At 41.8% G+C, this 22,396-nt stretch overlaps 1 pseudogene; it reads right to left on the reverse strand.

Moving 5' to 3' along the window:
* Window positions 1-13,205: 13,205 nt before the first annotated feature.
* On the reverse strand, window positions 13,206-14,654 carry LOC138843579 (transforming protein RhoA pseudogene; annotated as a pseudogene).
* Window positions 14,655-22,396: the final 7,742 nt, after the last annotated feature.

Consider the following 22,396-nt stretch of genomic DNA (forward strand, 5'->3'; position numbering starts at 1 on the left):
AGAGTTTTAAGCTGAAATACACTGTCTTAAATCTCTCCATAGTTTAGGAGGCATGTTGACATAGTTTCTGGCTTGTTTATCACAGTAATGCTGAGGTACAGATGGGATTACATGAGAATTCTATGCTGTTGATATGGATGGGATCATGATGATCTATCTTTCCATACGTTTGTGTGTGCCCAGTAATAGAAAAATAGTTCAGATGCCATGGGGAGATTTGTGCAGGATTTCTGCAGAGAAAAGTTATCTTGAATTTTAAAAGGGACATTAACTTCATCAGAGTTTTTTGCTCAAGGACAAAAGTGAGTGTATACCAGTGTCCGAGTGAGAAAACGACACTCTTCCCTGGCTGTTTATGGTGACTTGTAGCCGCAAGCATTCCTCATGGTATAAGCACCCTTTGTGGAGTTCAGATCATGTGATCTTTGAGCTTCAAAGCATTACCATTTACATGTACTTCTGATAATTTTGAATGTCAGGTTTTGTCCCGGCCTTGCAAGGTTTTTTTTTTCTTTTTCCTTTAAAGGCCAGTGCTTAGGAAACAAGGCCATGGGAGGCTGCTCAGCTAGTGACTAAATATTGCAGGATGCCAATGGAAACCTCAACCAACAAGGCCTCCACTGATGGGAGGTAGCTTTGGGCTCTTGACATTTGCTGGAAGTCAGACTCCAGAAGGAATTCCTCCCACTCTTCTTTTTTTCCCACCCTTTCCACGTGTACAAATGTTTGTGATCTACAGAAAGTGCTTAGCACAGTGCCTGGGTCATAGTAAGTACACAAGTGCCATGTGTTAAGTCCGTCTCTGGTTTATTAGAGGCTTTGGCATACTTTTTTTTTAAGATTTATTTATTTATTTGAAAGTCAGAGTTACACAGAGAGAGGAGAGGCAGAGAGAGAGAGAGAGAGAGAGAGAGAGGTCTTCCATCCACTGGTTCATCCACTGTGCTGTCCAAAGCCAGGAGCCAGGAGCTTCCTTTGGGTCTCCCACCAGGGTGCAGGGGCCCAAGGGTTTGGGTCATCTTCTACTGCTTTCCCAGGCCATAGCAGAGAGTTGGATGGGAAGTGGAGCAGCCGGGACTGGAACCAATGCCTATATGTGATGCCAGCAGTGCTGGCGGTGGCTTTACCCACTACGCTACAGCGCCAGCCCCTTTGGCATACTTTTAAAAGAGAAGCACAGTATGTGTAAATACTACCGAATCGGTCAGAATAAGCCTTGGCTGTAACTTAAGGCCTTGAAGGAATTTAGACAGGAGAGAAGGGACTCAGGTTGTGGCCTGCTGAGAACACCAGGGAAAGAATGTTGCATTCTTCCCTCTCCAGCCTGTTTGGGTTTGGGTCAGCATAGTTTTCTGTGGAATTGCCTTTCGAGACAAGCAGAGTCCATTCACCCTGTACCTGTGCTGTCAGGTATTTCTGCCCTTTGAGTTCTAAGACCAAGTTGGGAGGGTGGGGGCAAGCAGCCAATGACAGGCCAGTGTTGTGTCATAGTGGGTTTAACTATATGAGATTGCTGGATTGAGTCCCGGCTGCTCTGCTTCTGCTGCAGCACCCTGTTAATGCACCTGGGAAAGCAGCAGCAGGTGGTCCAAGTGCTTGGGCCCCTGCCACCCTCATGGGAGACTCAGATGGAGTTCCAAGTTCCTGGTTTGGCCTGGTCCAGGATGTTGTGGTTATATGGGGAGTGAACCAGATATTGGAAGATCTTCGTCTCTCTATAAGTCTGCCTTTCAAATAAATAAATAAACCTTAAAAAAAAAAAAGCATATTAAAAAAAGGGAAAAGTTGCAGATTTAGTAGCAGGACAAGGACTGTTTCAAAACCTACCTTTATTTTATATTTTTATATTAAAATTGTTATATATAATTTTTAAAAGGTTTCTTTATTTGAAAGGCAGAGTCACAAAGAGGCAGAGGCAGAGGCAGAGAGAGGTCTTCCATCATTTGGTTCACTCCCCAAGTGGCTACAATGGCTGGAGCTGGGCTGATCCAAAGCTAGGAGCCCAGAGCCTCCTCCAGGTCTCCCACATGGGCGTAGGGGCCCAAGGACTTGGGCCAACCTCTACTGCTCTCCCAGGCCACAACAGAGAGTTGGATTGGAAGTGGAGCTGCCGGGACCCGAACTGGCGCCAATTGGGATGCCAGCACCGCAGGCAGTGGCCCATATATATATAGTTTTAGAGACAGAGAGAGAGAGCACTCCCATCAGCTGATTCACTCCTCGAACTCCTGCACTGGCAAGGACTGAGCCAGGCTAAAGCTGGGAGCTGAGAACGCAATGGCAAGAATCCAGCTACTCAAACCATCACCTGCTGCCTCGTAGCATCTGCACAGGCAGGAAGCTGGGATCAGGTACCTGAGCCAAGATGGGACCCAGATACTCTGATGTGAGATGCAGGTGTCTTAACCTGTGTCTTGAGTGCTAGGCCAAATATCTGCCCCTCAAAATTGTTTTCAAAGCTCTTGGAGAAGGAGAGTTTAGTGAGAGAAGTGAACACTCTTCATCAGGTTTTAGCTGTAGAAGTGTTAGGCAGAATCCTCCTCTAGGCCACCACAGTCCAACGGGCAATGTTCCCTACAATTACCTGTTAAAGTGCCCTAACATGATTTCTCATTGCTCTTTTTTTTAAACATAGCATTCCATTTTTTATTTAATAAATATAAATTTACAAAGTATAAGTTTTGAATTCTTGCAGCTTTTCCCCCCATAACCTCCCTCCCACCCGCAACCATCTCATTTCCCACTCCCTCTCTCATCCCATTCTTCATCAGGATTCATTTTCAATTATCTTTATATACAGAAGATCAGCTTAGTACATACTAAATAAAGATTTCAACAGACTGCACCCACACAACCACACAAGATATAGAGTGCTGTTCGACTAGTAGTTTTATCGTTAATTCTCATAGTACAACACATTAAGGACAGAGGTCCTACATGGGGAGCAGGTGCACAGTGGCTCCCATTGTTGATTTAACAATTGACACTCTTATTTGTGATGTCAATAATCGCCCGAGGCTCTTGTCATGAGCTGCCAAGGCTATAGAAGCCTTTTGAGTTCACAAACTGTAATCTTATTTAGACGAGGCCATAATCAAAGTGGAAGTTCTCTCCTCCCTTCAGAGAAAGGTACCTCCTTCTCTGATGGCCCGTTCTTTCCACTGGGATCTCACTCACAGAGATCTTTCCCTCAGGTCATTTTTGGCACAGTGTCTTGGCTTTCCATTCCTGCGAAACTCTCATGGGCCTTTTAGCCAGATCTGAATGCCTTAAGGGCTGATTCTGAGGCCGGAGTGCTGTTTAGGGCATTTGCCATTCTGTCTCATTGCTCTTTTCTATGCTGAGATTAAGATGCCAGAGATCAGATGCTGATGGGTATCATGAAGAATCATGGGAAGGGGTCAGGCTCTGGAATGAGATGAACCTGGGTTCAAATCCAGGCTTGACCACTGATAAACCATGTGATGTTTCATAAGTTTTTTATCTCCCTGAGGCTTAGTTTTATAACCCCAAAGCAAAAATAAAAATATATCCCTTGCCTAGCTGTTATGATAATTACTTGAGATAAAGGTGCACGAAATCTCTACATATGGAAACCAGGTTTTTTTTCCCTGGGCAAATTCATGATTTGGAGAGAGCAGTCTTCTGCCTTTTTTTTACAAGCCCTATGAAAAACTAAAACACAATTAAATAGGTTTGTAAGACCATGTAACCAGCTTAATTTACATAAAAACTAGAAACATTTTCCACATAGTTGGGTAGTGAAAAATCTGGCCAAACCAAAAGAACATCAAGTAGAGGGTAGAGACTTTTTGTTTCTTTTCCCAAAATAAGGAAATGGAGACAGAATCCTGTCTGTCTTGATGATACTTGGTAATTCAAGGATAATGAGATGTCCATTTTTGCCTTTACCTCCAGTTTGATATATTTTTGTGGAAATGGATTCAGGTTGGTTTTAGAATTTTTGTCAAAGATCAGCAATTCATTTTTCCTGCAAGTTCACAGAATCAGGTAATTTTAAAACAGAAAACTCAGAAGTGAGATGAGAGGGTTATTCTGGGACAAATTAGTGATAGGATAGAACAACTAGTAGTAATCACAATGTACGTGCAGTGATGAGGACAATAGTTAACATTACTGAAGAAGTTACTGTTCAACAGGGAATGTGTTAAGCACATTTCGTACATGTCCTACTTTATGGCCAATACAAATGTTCATCCTGTTTTAATATCCATTTCAAAGACAGGGAAACCAAAGCGCTGTGGTCTCCACTAACAAGTCATCATCGAGCGTCTGTGAGATGGGCCATTATAAGCCATCTATGAATGTTGTCTGTTGGGGTAATGTGGATTTGCTCATTGTTTCTACAATAACAAATTATTTTGCCAACCCACATTCCTGGAATATTCCTATAGATTAGGTTTTTTTCAACCTTGACACTATTGACATTTGGACTTTCTCGTGTGTTGTTGGATGTTCAGTGGCATCACTGGCCTTCACCCACTAGAGGTCAGTAGCACCCTTTATGTGTAACAATGGAAAATCTTATATACTGCCAAATGTCTGCTGGGGGACAAATTGGCCCCTGGTGGAGAACCTCTGCTTAGGGTCTTTAGAAAAGCTTCTTATTTCGTCACAAAAATAATTACATACAGTTGAATGATAGAAACGTATTGCTCAGGTACTGACCCTCTAAAAATTGTGAGCAGCATCACGTTCAGGAACATCAGTCAATCCCAATGACAATGCCCTCTCCCGTGCTTGAAAAGTAACTCCTTGCCTCTGAAGGTAGTTTTCCATTGGCAGTATTTCATTTGAATCTCATTAACACATGTATGTTGATGCTGAGTCAGGAACTATCATCTATTGCAAACATGGTCTACCAGTTTTCCATCATTGCTGCAACAAATTACCACAAACTTGGATGGCTTAAAACAATAGAGTTTTTTTTATCTTACAGTTCTGGAAACTCAAAATATGAAGCCAAGGTATAGGCAGGGCTATGGTCTCTGAAGACTTCAGGCCAGGACCCTTTCTTGTGTCTTCCTAGTTTCTTGTGGTTGCTGGCAGTCCTTGGTATTCCTTGGCTTGTGGGCACATCACTTCAGTAGCTGCCTCTGTAATAAAATGGTATTCTTCTGTGTCTATGGATGTCCACCGAGTTTCCCTCTTTGAAAAAGACACCAGTAATTAAATTAGGTGCATCTATAGCCCTTTGGTTATCTTTAAAATATTTATTTATTTGACAGGCAGACAAGTCAGGAGCCTAAAGTTGCATCCAAGTCTTCCACGTGAGTAACAGGGGCCCAACTACTTAGGCCATCTTCCATTGCCTTCCCGAGCTTATTAGCATGAAGCTGGATCAGAAGCAGAGCAGCTAGGGTTTGAACCTGTACCTCAGTATGAGATGCTTGTGTTACAAGCTGCGGCCTACCCCACTGTGTCAGAATGCAGACCCCTACTCTTTTTTTTTTTTTTTTAAGATTTATCTTTACGTATTTGACAGGCAGAATTATAGAGAAGGAGAGAGGGCCAGCGCCGCGGCTCACTAGGCTAATCCTCCGCCTAGCGGCGCCGGCACACCGGGTTCTAGTCCCGGTTGGGGCACTGGATTCTGTCCCGGTTGCCCTTCTTCCAGGCCAGCTCTCTGCTGTGGCCAGGGAGTGCAGTGGAGGATGGCCCAGGTGCTTGGGCCCTGCACCCCATGGGAGACCAGGAAAAGCACCTGGCTCCTGGCTCCTGCCATCGGATCAGCGCGGTGCGCTGGTCGCAGCGCGCCGGCCGCGGCGGCCATTGGAGGGTGAACCAACGGCAAAGGAAGACCTTTCTCTCTGTCTCTCTCTCTCACTGTCCACTCTGCCTGTCAAAAAATAAAAAAAAAAAATTAAAAAAAAAGAGAGAGAGAAGGAGAGAGGAAGAGACACAGAGAGAAAGAGATCTTCCATCTACTGGTTCACTCCCCTGGTAACAGCCAGGACTGGGCTAGGCCAAAACTAGGAGCCCAGGTACATCCATAACTTGATGACATCTGCAAAGACTCTATTTCCAAAGAAGGTAACATTTACATGATCAGAGATTAGGACTTCAACATATCTGTCTGTTACACTGCATAAATATTAAGGGGTCCTGGGAGACAAAGTAGAAGTTGTGTGGTTTTACCTTCCTGGCTTCTCTGTTGTCTGTCCTCCTCCTTTTCTGTCTCTGGCAAGGACACTTGGCACTGGATTGAGGGTCCACCTAGATAATCCAGGATAATCTCCTCATACCAAGGTCATTAATTTAAATACTTCTGTAAAGATCACTTTATTTTTCCAAATTAGATAACATTCTTGGCATTAGGGTATGGACGTATCTTTCTGAAGGCCAGCATTTAGGCCATCACATAAATGATTGAATTTAAAACAGAGTAGACTTTGACTTGTCTGCAATGGATTTGGTGTAGTCCTGTCTGAAGTGGAGTAGATCAAATTACCCACCAAGGTTATTTTTGATTGATTTAATTTAAGAATTCTGTGAGCATGTCAGAGTTTTGGTTTTCAAGACCTTGGTTAAACAGGAAGAGATAACTGTAGGCAAATCTATCATGAGTAAATCATACACCAGGGACTCTTTTCGATAGATTCAAATTCATAAACATTTTGTATTCAGGACAATATGCAAAGGTACTTCAAAAAGGTCATGGAGAAATGAATTAAAAGATAATTTTGGTGCAAAATGTTTAAATTCATATATACTTTTTCAAAATCCATGCATACTTTTTTCATAGCACACGTTTTTCATGAACATTTTCCTGTGCATTTTCCATGATCCTTGAGTATATTCATACTCAACTTTGGAATAAGCAATTTTCTTAACATTTAGAAATTTATTAAATGATGTAAATTTTGAAATGGATCAAGTTAAAGCCTGAATTGGTATTTACTTAGCATTAATCTTCCCAAATCATTTGTGCTATATAAGTCAGATTTGGATGGTTAGATTTAAAAGATATAGGGCCAAAAACAACCCACAATATATGACATATTACCACAGAATATAGAATATATAAAGGATCCTTGTTCTAAATTTATTAAATGATGTGAATTTTGATATTTCTATTAAACATTAAATTATTAAATGTTGAAGATGGGCCAAGTTAAAGCCTGAGCTGGTATTTATTTGACATTAATCTTCCCAAATCATTTGCTGCTTCTTGTGGCACCGAGAGCTGCAGGCTTTTGAATTGTGTGGTCTAAGTACTGGGAGAGTCTTCACTGGGATTAAACATGACAATAGGTCTGATCTGATTTCATCATCATTTTTAAAAAATCATCTATTATTTTTCACTTTATGTTTCTGTGTGGGAGCAAACTGTTGAAATACTTATTTAAGGTATACTAAGCTGATCTTCTGTATATTAAGATAATCGAAAATGAATCTTGATGTGAATGGAAGGGGAGAGGGAGTGGGAAAGGGGAGGGTTGTTGGTGGGAGGGACGGTATGGGGGGGGAAGCCATTGTAACCCATGAGTCGTACTTTGGAAATTTATATTCATTAAATAAAAGATAAAAAAAAATAAAATAAAAAAAAAAATAAAATAAAAAAAAAAAAAAAAAAAAAAAAAAAGTACTGGGAGAGTCTTAACAAACCTCCACACCTTCTTTGGTCTGTTTGGCTTGTGGAGGCAGTGAGGTCCCAGCATATTGGAAAAGAAGTAGGAGCTGGCTGTTAACGCCGAAGGAAAACCCTCCCTGGCTGTCTGGCCAGCTTGCCAGTGCAGGAAAGGAGGCAGAGCGTGAGGGTGCTGCTGATCGCCGCAGCTGGGCTATTTCTCAAGGAGGGAAGAAGAGCAAATGAGGCCAGCATCAGGTTTCATACCCAAGGCTGTGTCTGAGATCCTGAAGGCCCAGTAGGCACGTGGGAGGATGGAATCTCAAACTCAGCAGTCGGGGAACTGCGTATTCTCAAAAATCTTCTGTCTGTACCTCCCAGCAGGTGTATTTATGATTGAGTACGTGCTGAAGAGAGATTACCTAACAAATGTTTTAACGCTACTAAACCAATACAGGAGAAAACATTTGAAAGTACTGTGGAGAGATGAAGCAGAAAATTCAACACTCCACTTCTTAGTTCTTACAAGCTGCAATAACAACATACCATAGATTGGGTGGCTTATGAACAATAGAACAACTTTTTTTTTCTCACATTCTGGAGGCCGGGATGTGCAAGATCAAGGTGCTAACTGATTCAGCATGGTTTAGCACAATTTTCTTGCTCTGTCCTCATATGGTAGAAAGGGTATGGGTCTCTTTGGGACCTCTTTTATAAGAACACTAATCCCAATCATGAAGACAGAGCTGCTTCAAATCACAGCCTCAAAGTCCAGCCTCTTAATACAGCCACACTGGGCTTTAGGATTGTAATACATGAGTTTTTGTGGGGACAGAAACACTCAGAATTACACTTTGTATTGACACATTAGTCCCTTTCTTCTTCTGTACATTACTGAAATCCACTGTCTTGGGGGTACCTGGAGGCTTTACTATTCACTAAATTTTGACTTATGAGTATTTTCATATACATATATATTTGTCATGATTTTTAAACTCAATGACATTCAATTGATTTAACAATAAGCTGTGATATCACACAAAGCAAGTACGCTATCTTCACAAGGAAACCGACGCTTAGAGAAGTTAGACTACCTGTATGACACCACACAGCTAATGAGTGCTTAGAACATGGCTCTCCTGCCAGTGGTTGGTACAGTGGATGTCTCACCACAAGGTACTGTACCCCTGACAATGGGAGAGCCTGTCTGAGGACATGATGCAATCAGAATTATCTTTGGAAAATGGGATTTGTGGTGGGGGCCATTTGACAGTATTCTGTCAGACAGAGAAGCTACCTCATTCTAGTAGAAATGAAGAGTTTTTTTTTTTTTTAATTTTTACTAGCTGGGATTTTTTTTTCTAAATATAGAGGATTACAGCATTTCTTCATGAATTAAGGCTTGAAAGTCATAGGGAAAGTATGACTACGTTTATTTTACAGATGAAAAAACACAGGCTTAGAGATGTTACGTAGTTCACAGTGGAGTCTGGACTTTGCCTGTAGCTTCTGGAGAGAAATTTGTATCATAACTATCTGGAATGTTTTTATTTGAGAATGTGGCTGGCCATGACTGATAATCTTCAGATGAGAGCAGACCACACCAGAAAGCTCAGCCATGTGATTTTAGAATTGGGTCTTTGAATCATGTGGTATCAGTTAACCTGGAGGCTGAATCTCAACTACAGAGGCAGTCAGTCAATCCATCATGCTTACCTAATAGGACCACAATAACAGCTCTGCACACGGGGAGACCTGGGTCAGCTTCTCTGGTTGGCAGCACTGCATGTGTGGTTATCACCCACGAGTGCCGAGAAGGCAGTATGTGCTAGGGGCATGTGGAATCCTCTGTTCCCCTGCATTACAATTGGTCATCACCAGGTGTGTAACAGCCTTCCTGATTACTGTGGGCCTTTCTCGTGAATTAGCAAGCACAAGGGTAGTTTTGGGAAACTACTGACTTTTAAGTTGGTGCAGAAGTCAGAGAAATCTTGTATGAATTTTCCCTTTTTACTTTGTAGCTGGACTGTAACTCCTTGCAGTGGGTGTCAGAAATGATCATGCACTCAAACTATAGTTTGGCTAACTCCACGTTAGTAACCAGAGCCAAAGCCTGAAATGGAACCCAAATGATTGTAACACAGGTGACACACAAGTGCGCATACAATACTACAATACTTTTTTTTTATTTACAAAATAGTGTTAATCAATCACCATAGTGCGTCCTACCAGGAATATCCAAACCAGTGTAGAAATTGCTGAAACAAACTTCAGTAGAAACGACAGTAACCAGAGCATCTGGAAAGTGGGGTGTAGTGGGAGGTAATAGGAAGGAGTCAGTCTGCTGGGGCACAAAGCAGCAGAACCCAGTGAGAACTAGTTCCTAGTTTTTGGCTTTGGCTTGACACAACCCCAGCTATTGCAGCCATTTGGGGAGTGAACCAGTGGATGGAAGATCAATCTCTGTCCCTCCTTCTCTCTCTATAACTGCCTTTCAAATAAATAAATCTTTTTAAAAATCACTTTTAACTTTTTAAATTACTTTAAATTTTAATCATACTTTCTATAATGCAAGTATATCGTAAATAAGTGTATTTCACATTTTATTTGATTTGCATATTAAGCTATATGTTCATCCTCATAGGCTGGCTTTAACCAATAATACAATCAGCTAATGATAACAGAAAGCAGATGATCATATTGTCAATTCATATGCTACTCAGTGGAAAAGCAGTGGTGTAGATTGCAAATCTCAGGCTTCAGTTGAAATTCTTGTTTGTTTCATCCATGACCGTTTGATAGCCAGGCCAAATTTCCTTTACCTGAACATCTGCATGGGTCATTTTCACCTAAGAGAAGCAAGATATTATGACACTCCCTTTGCAATTTGTACTTTTTTAGGCAAGCCAAGACAGTGATTCTCAAGTTAAAAACATTTAGAATCAGATCACATGATAAAGTTGACAGCAAAACTCATTAAAGGAAGAGAGAGATTCTAATACCACTTCAGTAGGGGAAAAAACCTATGTGCACTTAATCTGTTCCACTGATTATATAAATTTTCCAACAGTTATTTTAAAAGTTTCTTTCATTTTTAAGATTAGAGATCAGATACTTAAAAAGCAAGTTGATAGTTTTTTTTCTATAACAATTTATTAGGAGCAAATAAACAAATTGATAGTTTATTAAGTTGTCCTAGAGACTTAAATTTCTTTGAAATCTTACAACCATGCAAAGATGTGCATTTGGAATCATGGGATCTGCATGCCAAACTACTTCTGGATATTCAGTTTTGCAAAAAGTTAAAGCCAGAGAGATGGTTTTCATATCAAATGGTTTCATAAGAGCTGAGTTGGTTCCAAAGAGGACCTCTGCTCTCGGCAGTAGTATCAGGCCTATGTTATCTGGCTTCGCGACTTGTAATTGCTGATATGAAGCTCACAATTAGTACACAAGGCCTTAATATAAGTGATATAATTGATTTTCAGAAAAATCATTTTATTCACTGACCTCTTTTGAAGAACTGGAATTTTTACCATTCCAAATACTCTGAATTCGAACTAAGCAACTATATTTTACTCACAATTGTGTTAACATGTAAGGAAATACTTTTATGATTTTTTTGTAGTCTGAACAACTCAGAAACTGAACTCCCTTCCTAGATCTACATACTTGATTTTCTTACAAAAATAACTTGTTATTATGCAATATTAATATGAAAAAGGCAGTCTCTGACAGTAAACCAATAAGTGGAATAACCCCTGTTTCATCATGAGCTAGAGTGAAACATTTTTCACTGTAAAATTATTCTTCTTACCTGAACAAAAAAGAAATTATTTTTAGTTTATAGTCGTCCAAAAAAGGCACAGGTTGAAACACAAGGTCTGGGTAGTAAAAATGTATTAGAAAGATGCTACAAAAACCAGCAATTGTATAGGGAACATTTTTATGAAAGCAATTTCAGAAAATAAGTGAACACATTTATCTCTAAAATCTTCTCTTGCCTTTTTTTTGGGGGGGGCAGGCAGAGTTAGACAGTGAGAAAGTTCTTCTTTATGTTGGTTCACCCCCCCCCCCCAAATGGCTGCTATGGCCAGCGCACCGCACCGATCCGAAGCCAGGAGCCAGGTGCTTCCTCCTGGTCTCCCATGCGGGTGCAGGGCCCAAGCACTTGGGCCATCCTCCACTGCACTCCCAGGCCACAGCAGAGAGCTGGACCGGAAGAGGAGCAACCGGGACTAGAACCCGGTATGCTGGCGCTGCAGGTGGAGGATTAGCCTAGTGAGCCACAGCGCTGGCCAAAAATATGAAGTCTTCTCTCTGTCTCTCTCTCTCACTGTCTAACTCTGCCTGTCAAAAAAATATATAGTCTACTTTGATATATTTGTGATACTCTACAATGCCCAATGAATTGCTATACATTTACTTCTGATACAGCAATCATTTATGCACTTACTGTTGTAAAAAAGTACTCAATTTGAAAATTTAAAAGTATTTCTTGAACTTTTATAAGTGAAAGAAAAACAAAGAATCTCTTTATGTTAATATAGCATGAAATCGCTGTATCTGTTTATTTTGTAACATCATGAGCATTTTTAAAAGAAAAAATATAATCAGAATATTTAAGTTACCTCTGTTTCGGCCAGTCACAAAACTTCCAGTGAAAAAGTTCACTTTGTATATCTTAGACATGTATGTAGACAATAGCAGAGAAGGCTGTGGTGGAGCCAGACACCCAGAACCTCATTTCTAGGGGACAGCAATCTACAGCCAATGGACTAAATTTGGCCTGGGGCCTGTTTTTGCATAGCGCTAAGAATGCTTTCTGTTTCTTTAAAGGGTTGTTAATAAAATAAACCACCAACAAAAGAATATACAACAAAGAATGGTCTCTAAAGCCTAAGATACTTATGATGTGGCCCTGTACTGAACAAGTTTGCAAACCATTTCTACCAGTGTTTTACAGAATTCAGAGTGGAGCTACAAACCAAGATAATGTTTGTTTATTCCCACCATGATGATATATTTTAAATCTCTATAAATCCTATCTGGTTGCTTAATAATTTAGACTAACAGTGACATTGAAATCTGTCTTCCATTATCACCTTTCTTGCCATTTCAGGTTTCAAAAAACTTCAGCACTGTTTTTGGGGCTGAAACTACCTTTATTTGATTAGTAGTTGGAAAAATTAACAAGTACAGGGGAAAAAAATTAGTCCACTAAAGAGAAGCGGGAAATCAAGCTCCACCTTTAAGATTGGCAACTTCTCTGTGAGGGAACCTGGACCCAGTGAAGAGAAAAAGCGCTGTGAATTAGAGCCAGAGCCTGCAGGCCAGGTGAGAGAGATTATAGCACCTTCCACAGATTCTAATTGCCTCAGGTGTGAAAACAAAGTCCTATTGACTTAGCTCATCTCTGGAAACAGGTACTGATATAGGTAGAAAACAAGTGATGTGGTTATCTTTTACCAGAGATAAAGTGGGAATTTCTAAAATGAAACTTCAATCTCAATTTTTTTCAAACACTACTTTTTTTTTTTTTTCACAAGCCAATACACATTCTGAAGGGTTGGCAAATATCGGTATTATGCAATGCAATTATACCAAAACCACATTTAGCCTGGGGTAGATATATTTATTTTTGGTAACATACATTAAGTGGCACTAATTACACAGGAACCATAAGGTAACAAACCTGAAACCACAGAGCTGTAACTCTGCCACAGCCGCATGGACTTGGTCTTGCTGGTTGAGTCCCCACTCCCCCCCTTTTTTTTTGAAACAAACTGGATACCCAGAGGTACACCAATGAGATCTGCTAAGGAGCAAAGCGCCACAGTGGTAACGCGTCAGAGTACCCTGCAGCTGCCAGGTGGGATGCTGGTTTTAAAGTAGTTCCAACCTGATTCACAAGAGACACCTGCTTTCCCTTTCAAGAAAGAAGCAAGAAGTGAAGAAATTCACAGCACCTGCTGTGTCAGGCAGGGTTAGGGTACAGGGCAGTGGGGGGGGGTGGTGGTGGTGGTGGTGGCCGAGTTGGATGTCATTGACCATGGTTGACTAATAAACGCTGTAGCAAGGTGACTTCTGGTTTGCAGTCTTTGGTAAACTACTGATAAATGAAAAAAAAAAAAAACACGCCAATAAGCAGACAGGAAGCCCGGCGAACACGCCACTCGCACCGAGCCGCAAGGTTTCACAGGACCAGGCAGCCCCACCTCTTCTTGCCGCGTCTGGCGTGCAGAGCAGCCCTCGTGGCCATCTCAAACACCTCCCTCACGCCCTCTTTGGTCTTCGCCGAACACTCCAGGTAGCCGAAGGCGCCAATCCTGCTGGCCACGTCCCTGCCTGCCTCAGGCCGCACGGGCTCCTGCTTCCAGGCCGCCAGCGCCCGCCTGGTGCCCGCGTCGTTCCGCAGGTCCTTCTTGTTCCCCACCAGGACGAGGGGCACGCCGGGGCAGAAGTGCCGGACCTCCGGGGCCCACTTGGCCGGCACGTTCTCCAGGCTGTCCGGGCTGCTGATGGCGAAGCACAGGAGCACGACGTCGGTGTCCGGGTAGGACAGCGGCCGCAGGCGGTCGTGCTCCTCCTGGCCGGCCGTGTCCCACAGCGCCAGCTCCACCCGCCGGCCGTCCACCTCCACGTCGGCCACGTAGTTCTCGAACACCGTGGGCACGTACTCCTCCGGGAAGTGGTCGCGGCTGAACACCACCAGCAGGCTCGTCTTGCCGCAGGCGCCGGCTCCCACCACCACCAGCTTCTTCCGGAGGGCGGCCATGGCGGAGGGAGGCGCCGCGCCCGCCGCAGGCCCAGCCCGGGCGCCAGTCCGGGGCGTCGCGGAGGCTGACGAGGGAACGGACGTGCGCGAGCCTCTCGGGAGCCCTGCAGCTCCGGGAGCGGGAGACGCGGCGCGCTTTCCCTTCTCCCCGCCAAGTGAGGGCAGTGTGAGGACGGCGCGGAATGGCCGTGTGGAGACGGCGCGGTGCGGTGTGTACAACGGCAGGAATGACCGGAAGCTGTGTGTGGACCTCGTATTTATAACCACCATGATGGCAGCATGGAGATGGTGCGGTGCGGTGTGTACAACGGCAGTAGTGACCGGAAGCTGTGTGTGGACCTAACATGGCGGCGTGGAGACGTGGCGCGCTTTCCCTTCTCCCGGCCAACTGGGGGCAGTGTGAGGGCGGCGCGGAATGGCCGTGTGGACACGGCGCGGTGCGGTGTGTACAACGGCAGGAATGACCGGAAGCTGTGTGTGGACCTCGTATTTATAACAACCACGATGGCGGCATGGAGATGATGCGGTGCTGGTTTTCACAACAGCAGGAATGACCGGAAGCTGTGTGTGGACCTAACAGCGGCGTGGCGTGGACACATGGCGCCTTCCCTTTGCCCTGCCAAGTGAGGGCAGTGTGAGGACGGCGTGGTGTGGAGACAGCGCGTTTTTCACAACGGTAGGAGTGACTGGAAACTGTGGACCTCGTTTTTGTAGCAACCGCAGTGGCAGCGTGGTGACGGCACGCTTCTGGGTTTCACCTCCAGGTAGGAACGTGGGCTGTGCAGGTGGCATGGTGCCACCTTGCACACCAGCAGTGTGGATACTATGCATGCTGACACAACCCGAGTTTAGGGCCTTGAACCCTGCTCTGAGAATTAAGTTAGGTCGGGTTGGGTTTCTACTCTCTGGCCTGCTGGCTGTGCGAACTTGAGCAAGAGTTTTTACCCCAGTGGTGTCCTCAGGAAACATACTCATGCAGAAAGGGAAAATGGAAACTGTTTAATGATGTTTGAGAATTTTTGATGCAACAGTTTAGTTTTATACATCCCTATACGTTTTTCCATAATACATCATTATATTTTTAAATTAAAAATTCATTTCACAGGAGAAAGGAGGAAAGGGTAAATGCATCCCACTTATGTCAGGATATTTTAATTAATAAGTTTTTTTTTTTAAGCAAAAACTCCATCCCTTGTATACCATAATCTGAAATTTCCTCATCCCAGCAAAGACACTCAAGGATAGAATTTTGGTGGGGAGGTCCCAGTAGAACAGAAACTCCCCCCACGGCAGATTTGAGTCTCTTGTGCTCAGTGTTATACCTTCCGTACCTGGAGTGCTTCTGGCCTAGAGTCTCAATGACTTAGAAGGACATCCTTTTGCAGACAAAGGAGTCTATGAAGATCTAGGCATTTGGTATTAACTAGTTGAGAGAAAGGGTTAAATGAGGTTCAGAAATGGAGTTTGAAAGGGAGAATCTGACTTAAGGTCTAAGTGATAGAATTCATTGTTGCCGGATCTTAGCATGCCACCCTACTGTCTGTTTTTAATACATACCACTAATGTCATAGAGCAGGAGCCATTTCAAAAGGAAGCCATGAGTGTGTTGTAATATGTATGCAGTCAAGATGTAGTGCAACACAAACCTAGGTGTAAACTATATAACAGACAAAAGAAATGTAAGTCAAACTAATAGGTGTCTTACATCTGTTAGAAAAAGGGAAAAATACTAATTTCAGAAACACTGATTGTAAAATGACTTTTTTCTTGGAAAGGGACAAGGAATGATTATACAAATCATGTTTATTAATATTTGTTGAACTTTGAGTTCTAGACATCTGATAAGGATGAAAAAGTTAACTGAATCACTAAAAATACAGATCAGCATAACTCATAAAGTTTAGATCATGTCTCAGAATTTATTTACATTACTAAAGTAGTAATCCTATCGGATAATTTGATTTACTATATCTATGAATTTTGTTTATAATAAGCAATAGTGTGGAATGGTGTGACAATCAAGACTTGGTAGTAGAAAAGTGTGTTTTGGTGCTGTGTTGTTCATTGTTTGAATAGCTTTGGGCAAGTCAATCTGGGTCAGTTTTGTTTTCTGTAAAATGGGGACAATAATACATACCTTAGCAAGTTGTAGTAAGGACTATATGAAGTAGGTAAAATAGCTGGATCAGAAGTGAAACAGCTAGGACTTGAACTGGTGATCATATAGGATGTTGGTGTTGCGGGTGGTATCTTAACCAACTGGGCCACAATGCTGGCCACTGATGAAGCAGTGAAGCACTATTAATCAGTTTCCATAAATGATACAGTTTGTGTTAGTTTCTGAGACCAAATCCATTTCTAAATGTTCTGGTCTTTAGAGTTACTGTGTAATTCATGTCATATTTCCTGTTTGATCTAATATATGTAATATTTTGGCATTTCTTTCTTTTTTTTTTTTTTTTGACAGGCAGAGTTAGACAGACAGAGAGAGACAGAGAGAAAGGTCTTCCTTCCATTGGTTCACCCCTCAGATGGCCGCTATGGCCGGTGTGCTGCACCGATCCGAAGCCAGGAGCCAGTTGCTTCTTCCTGGTCTCCCATGCGGCTGCAGGGCCCAAGCACTTGGGCCATCCTCCACTGCACTCCTGGGCCAAAGCAGAGAGCTGGACTGGAAGAGGAGCAACCAGGACAGAATCCGGTGCCCAACCCAGGACTAGAACCCAGGGTACTGGCCCCGCAGGTGGAGGATTAGCCAAGTGAGCCGTGGCACCGGCCTATATTTTGGCATTTCGTCAACAAAACACAACAAAAACAATTCAAAAGAACGTATTCAGTACTTTACATCTGGAAATGTAAGGGAAATTGACTTATGTCATACAGTGGAGGCACCATTGGAAATTATGGGGTTTTCTAGGGATACTTCATACTTTCATGTCCATTTGTAAAAGCTAGTGGAAAATTAGCGCGACTAAAGCAGGGTACTAAGGATTCAGACCCATCAGGCCTGGAGGTTTTCTCAGCCTGTCAGGACTACTCAAATAGTCTAAATGCTTGGGTATGCCCCAAATTCTTATGTTGGACTTCTAATCTCCAAGGAGGAGGTGGGGCCTTTTGGAGATGATTACATTTAAAATGTAGCCCTTATACATGTCATTTACAAGAAGAAACAGAAAGCCGCCTGTCCCTCCCGTCACGTGAGGACATAGTGAAATGGTGCCTTGTATTAACAGGAAGTGAGCCCTCACCAGAGAGGAAAGCGGTTGCTACCTTGACCTTGCACTTCCCAGCCTCCAGAACTGTGAGAAATACTGTTATAACACCCCAAACAAACTAAGACACCAAACAACTGAAGTCCTAGTTAAGGGCAAACAAATCATGGAATGGAAGTTTTAACCATCAAGCATAAGCCTCTCCTCCAAGTTTCTAAGTTTTAACAATTTCACCCTTTTCCCTTTGTTCCCTCAAGCCTATGGATAAAAACTGTTTCTTGCAGTTGCTACCTCTTGTCTGTACTCTTTCAGTGAAACTATTTAATAGTTTTTTATTTAGTTAACTATGTTTTATTTGAAATTATATGGTTTGACTTTCAGCATTTTCAGTTATCGATAGTCAGCTGTGTTCCGACAATACTAAATGGAAAATCCAGAAATAAGCAATTCATATTTTAAATAGCATTGTATTTTTAATAATTGTTAATTTTGTTAGATTTTTTTAGAAATCTCTTGCCGTGACTAATACGTAAATGAAACTATCACAAGTATGTATGTCTAGTGAAAAGTATCCATGGTATATATATATGGTACTATCTATGATTTCAGGCATCTGCAGAATGTCTTAAAACATATCCTTGGTTGATAATGGAGGACTATTGCATCTCTGTGTAGTTCATACTTTTTGAATGGACACTGATATAGTTCTCTTATACAACATTTTCCAAATGCAACTCCATGGGCTTCAGTCTTATAATTTTATCCTGTTTTTTAAAACTTGAATGGAGCTTAAGTAGTGCCATCTTATATTCCTAATTATTATGTTAGACCTTCCAGCACTGTCCATAGATTAGCTTGTCTTCATTGGTGTCATGGATATCAGAATGTAGGACTTGGGAATCTACTGAAGATTCTTGCACAGGGGCTGGCATGAGAAAAGCAGTTTAATAAAGATTTATGAAAGGTTTTATGGATGGTGTAGAAAGCTAGGGGAGAGATCACAAACAGGCAAATTTCTGTGTTGCAAGTTATGTTCAATATAATACCATTTGTGTTGGGGTGGTGGAAGTGGGAATAAAAGTGAAGACTCAATCAAGAGCTATTGTGGAAGAAGAAATCTCCGTGACAGTGGACTTTAGACATGAACTCTGGTCCTACCTGCCAAGCTACTACCGTATGGTAATGGGAGTCAGGGTTCTCCGTGAGATCTTGCCCATGCCTACCACTGTGTTTGCATGCACAGAGTATTTGCCGAACAAAACAAAAAATAAGCCATTCAGTAAGGTTGAACTCAAGAATCAGATTTCTAGGCCAGCACCCGAAATTAATTTAGGGTATTTCATAAGCTAGGCCATAGCAGAGGCAGCATACAGAAAGCACTGGGATTTTCTCAGTATTTTTGTCACACTCTCAGATTTCAGTAGCTCTTGTGAGATCCGATATTTGTCCTTTGGTATTTGGAGTAAGAATTCTAGTGAGGAGAGAAACATTACTTGATACTCCTGTTTCAACTTTAGTCTTGGGGAGATTGTATGTGCCTGAATCTGGGGGGCTGGACTTGTATAAAATTTCTGATCTTTCCCAAATCGTGTGCTTCTTGCTGCTGCTGGTGGGTCTGGAGTATGGTGTGTTCCCTGCATCTCGGCAGGGACAGAAGAGCATGGCCTTCCATCCGTGCAGTGTCTTGGGTTGGTGAATTTCTTGCTTGTCTTCCCCACACACTCCCACCAGCAGCAGTTGCCTTCAGATAGCTATCTTTGAAGGATGTGGGACCTGCTCTTCCGTCATTTTAGGTGTTGCCTACTGGTGATAATAAGGGGTTATTTGCAGACAGGTTTGTTGGTTTTCCCATGTAGGATTCCCCCCAAAGTAAATACCAAGGTTTGGGGGCTGACTTGAACTTCGAGAAAAGCAGATAATTCATCCAAATCTACCCATAGGTCTTGGTAACTGGATTCTTCTTATAGATGAGTTACAGTTTATTTCATCTTTACTTCTGATGTTTCTGGTTTATTTTCATATTGCCCCGCTCTGACTTGCACAAAGTCTTAATGAACTTTTTACTTGAAAAAATTTAAAATTTCTCAGTGATACATGAATTTACTGCATTACTCTTCATTTGCAAACATTTGAAAGTTGGATTATTTATTGGATACATTTAGATTAAACTAAAATTAATATTTTAAATATTTAATGTATAATTAAATATTTAAAATATTTGCTTAGAATTTAATCAAATAACAGTATTTTAGAGTTTTAAAATTTTATTAGTGGGATAGGAAGAGGTGGGAAAGAAGGGAGATTTTTGTAAGTGCAGTGTTTAGTTCTGAGGAAGTAAGGTGCGTGAGGGTGACAATTCTGTGCTTCTGAGAAGGGCAAGGTGGTATTCTGTGATGAAGCATGACAGATGGAAAATTATTTTACTCTAGGCTCATTTGAAGGCTGCATATGATGAACACAAGTTCACATTTGAAGATTTCTGAGGCAGCCAAGGTTAAGATTTTAAGGCCACTTAAGATTTTAACTGATTTCTTAGAAGGATGACTTCTGCCCTGTGATTTATATCCTGTAGTGTATGACTGTTTTTCTGTTAGTAATCTTCCGGTGAGTTTTTTTTTCTGACTTTCCTTCAAGACACTTGTTTCTACTACTTGGATCATGCTCTGGGTCACAAATTTATGTCTTGAGAAGGCTGTTGCACAATCTCAGGCTTCAAGAAATAGTTCTGTGTTTCTATTTTATTATATCTCTGCATGTATATGAGTAATTTCCATAATAAAATCAAAGCACTTTTCTTTTTGAGAGAGGTAAGAATACATCAATCTGAAGAAATAATAAATGAGTCCCTGCCAGTTGTGCCTGTTTTCTAAAGTAGAGATCTCATCATGACTCATCATCCTGTCTTCCACGAATTCCATGATTCTATAGATGGAATGTGAATTCTCCAAATTCATATATTGAAATCTAATCCCTAGTATGTTGGTATTTGGAGGTTTTTTCTTTCTTTCTTTCTTTTTTTTAGCATTTTTGAGATATGTCCATGAAATTTATTTTTATTTTTTAACCTAGAAACATTTTATTTAAGGCATACAAACTTTATGCATTTCACATTTACAAATGTTGGAACATAGTGATTCTTCCCCTCCTGACCTTCCTTCCACCTGCTTCCCACCCTTCTTCGACATCCTGTGTTAAATTTACTCCAAGGCATTTGATATTTTTTGTAGCTATTGTGAATGGGATTGATGTTAAGAGTTCTTTCTCAGTCATGGCATTGTCAGTGTATACAAAGGCTGGTGACTTTTGTGTGTTAATTTTATATCCTGCCACTTTACAAAACTCTTTTATGAGTTTCAATAGCCACTTAGTGGAGTCTTTTGGATCCCATATATATAGAATCATGCCATATGCAAATAGAGATTGTTTAACTTCCTCCTTCCCAATTTGTATGCCTTTGATTTCTTTTTCTTGCCTAATGGCTCTGGCTAAAACTTCCAGGACTGTATTAAATAGAAATAGTGAGAGTGGGCATCCCTTTCTGGTTCTGGATCTTAGTGGGAATGCTTCCAACTTTCTCCCATTCAATAAGATGCTGAGCATGTGTTGATCATAAATTGCTTTGATTGTGTTGAGGTATGTTCTTTCTATACACAATTTGCTTAAGGTTTTCATCATGAAAGGATGTTATATTTTATCAAATGGTTTCTCTGCATCTATTGAGGTAATCATATGTGTTTTTTTTTTTTTTTACAGGCAGAGTAGACAGTGAGAGAGAGACAGAGAGAAAGGTCTTCCATTTGCCATTGGTTCACCCTCCAATGGCTGCCGCAGCCAGCGCGCTGCAGTCGGCGCACTGCACTGATCCGATGGCAGGAGCCAGGTGCTTCTCCTGGTCTCCCATGGAGTGCAGAGTCCAAACACTTGGGCCATCCTCTACTGCACTCCGGGGCCACAGCAGAGAGCTGGCCTGGAAGAGGGGCAACCGGGACAGAATCTGGTGCCCCGACCGGGACTAGACCCAGTGTGCTGGTGCCGCAAGGCAGAGGATTAGCCTAGTGAGCCGCGGCACCAGTGGGTTTTGTTCTTTAATTTGTTAATGTGATGGTTCACATTGATTGATTTGCAAATCTTGAACCATCCCTACATGCCAGGGATAAATCCCACTTGGTCCTGGTGAATGATCTTTCTGATGTGTTATTGGATTCTATTGGCTAGTATTTTGTTGAGGATTTTTGTGTCCATGTTCATCTGAGAAATTGCTCTATACTTCTCTATTGTATCTTTTTCTGGTTTAGGAATTAAGGTGATGCTGGTTTCATAGAAGGAGTTTGGGAGGATTCCCTCCCTTTCAGTTGTTTTGAACAGCTTTAAAAGAATTGGAGTTAGTTCTTTTTAAATGTCTTGTACAATTCAGCAGTGAAGCCATCTGGTTCTGGACTTTTCTTTGTTGGAGTGGGGGAGGGGAGGTCTTTATTACTGATTCAATCTCCATCTTGGTTATTGGTCTATGTAGGTTTTCTATCTCTTCATTGCTCAATTTAGGTAGGTTGTATGTGTCCAGGAATCTATCCATTTCTTCTAGGTTCCCTGATTTGTTGGAATACAGCTTTTTGTAGTAGTTCCTGATGATTCTTTTTATTCCTGTGGTATTTGTTGTTACATATCCTTTTTCACCTCTGATTTTATTGATTTAAGTACTTCTCCCTCTTTTTTTTTAATTTTGACTAAAAATGGCAATTTTTACTGGTAAGATGTGTTTCTTGTAGGCAGAGAAAAGATGGGTCTTGTTTTTTAACCCATTTTGTATCAGTGTGGTTT

The sequence above is a fragment of the Oryctolagus cuniculus genome, chromosome 8, assembly GCF_964237555.1.
Source record: "Oryctolagus cuniculus chromosome 8, mOryCun1.1, whole genome shotgun sequence".
Taxonomy (NCBI): Eukaryota; Metazoa; Chordata; class Mammalia; order Lagomorpha; family Leporidae; genus Oryctolagus; species Oryctolagus cuniculus.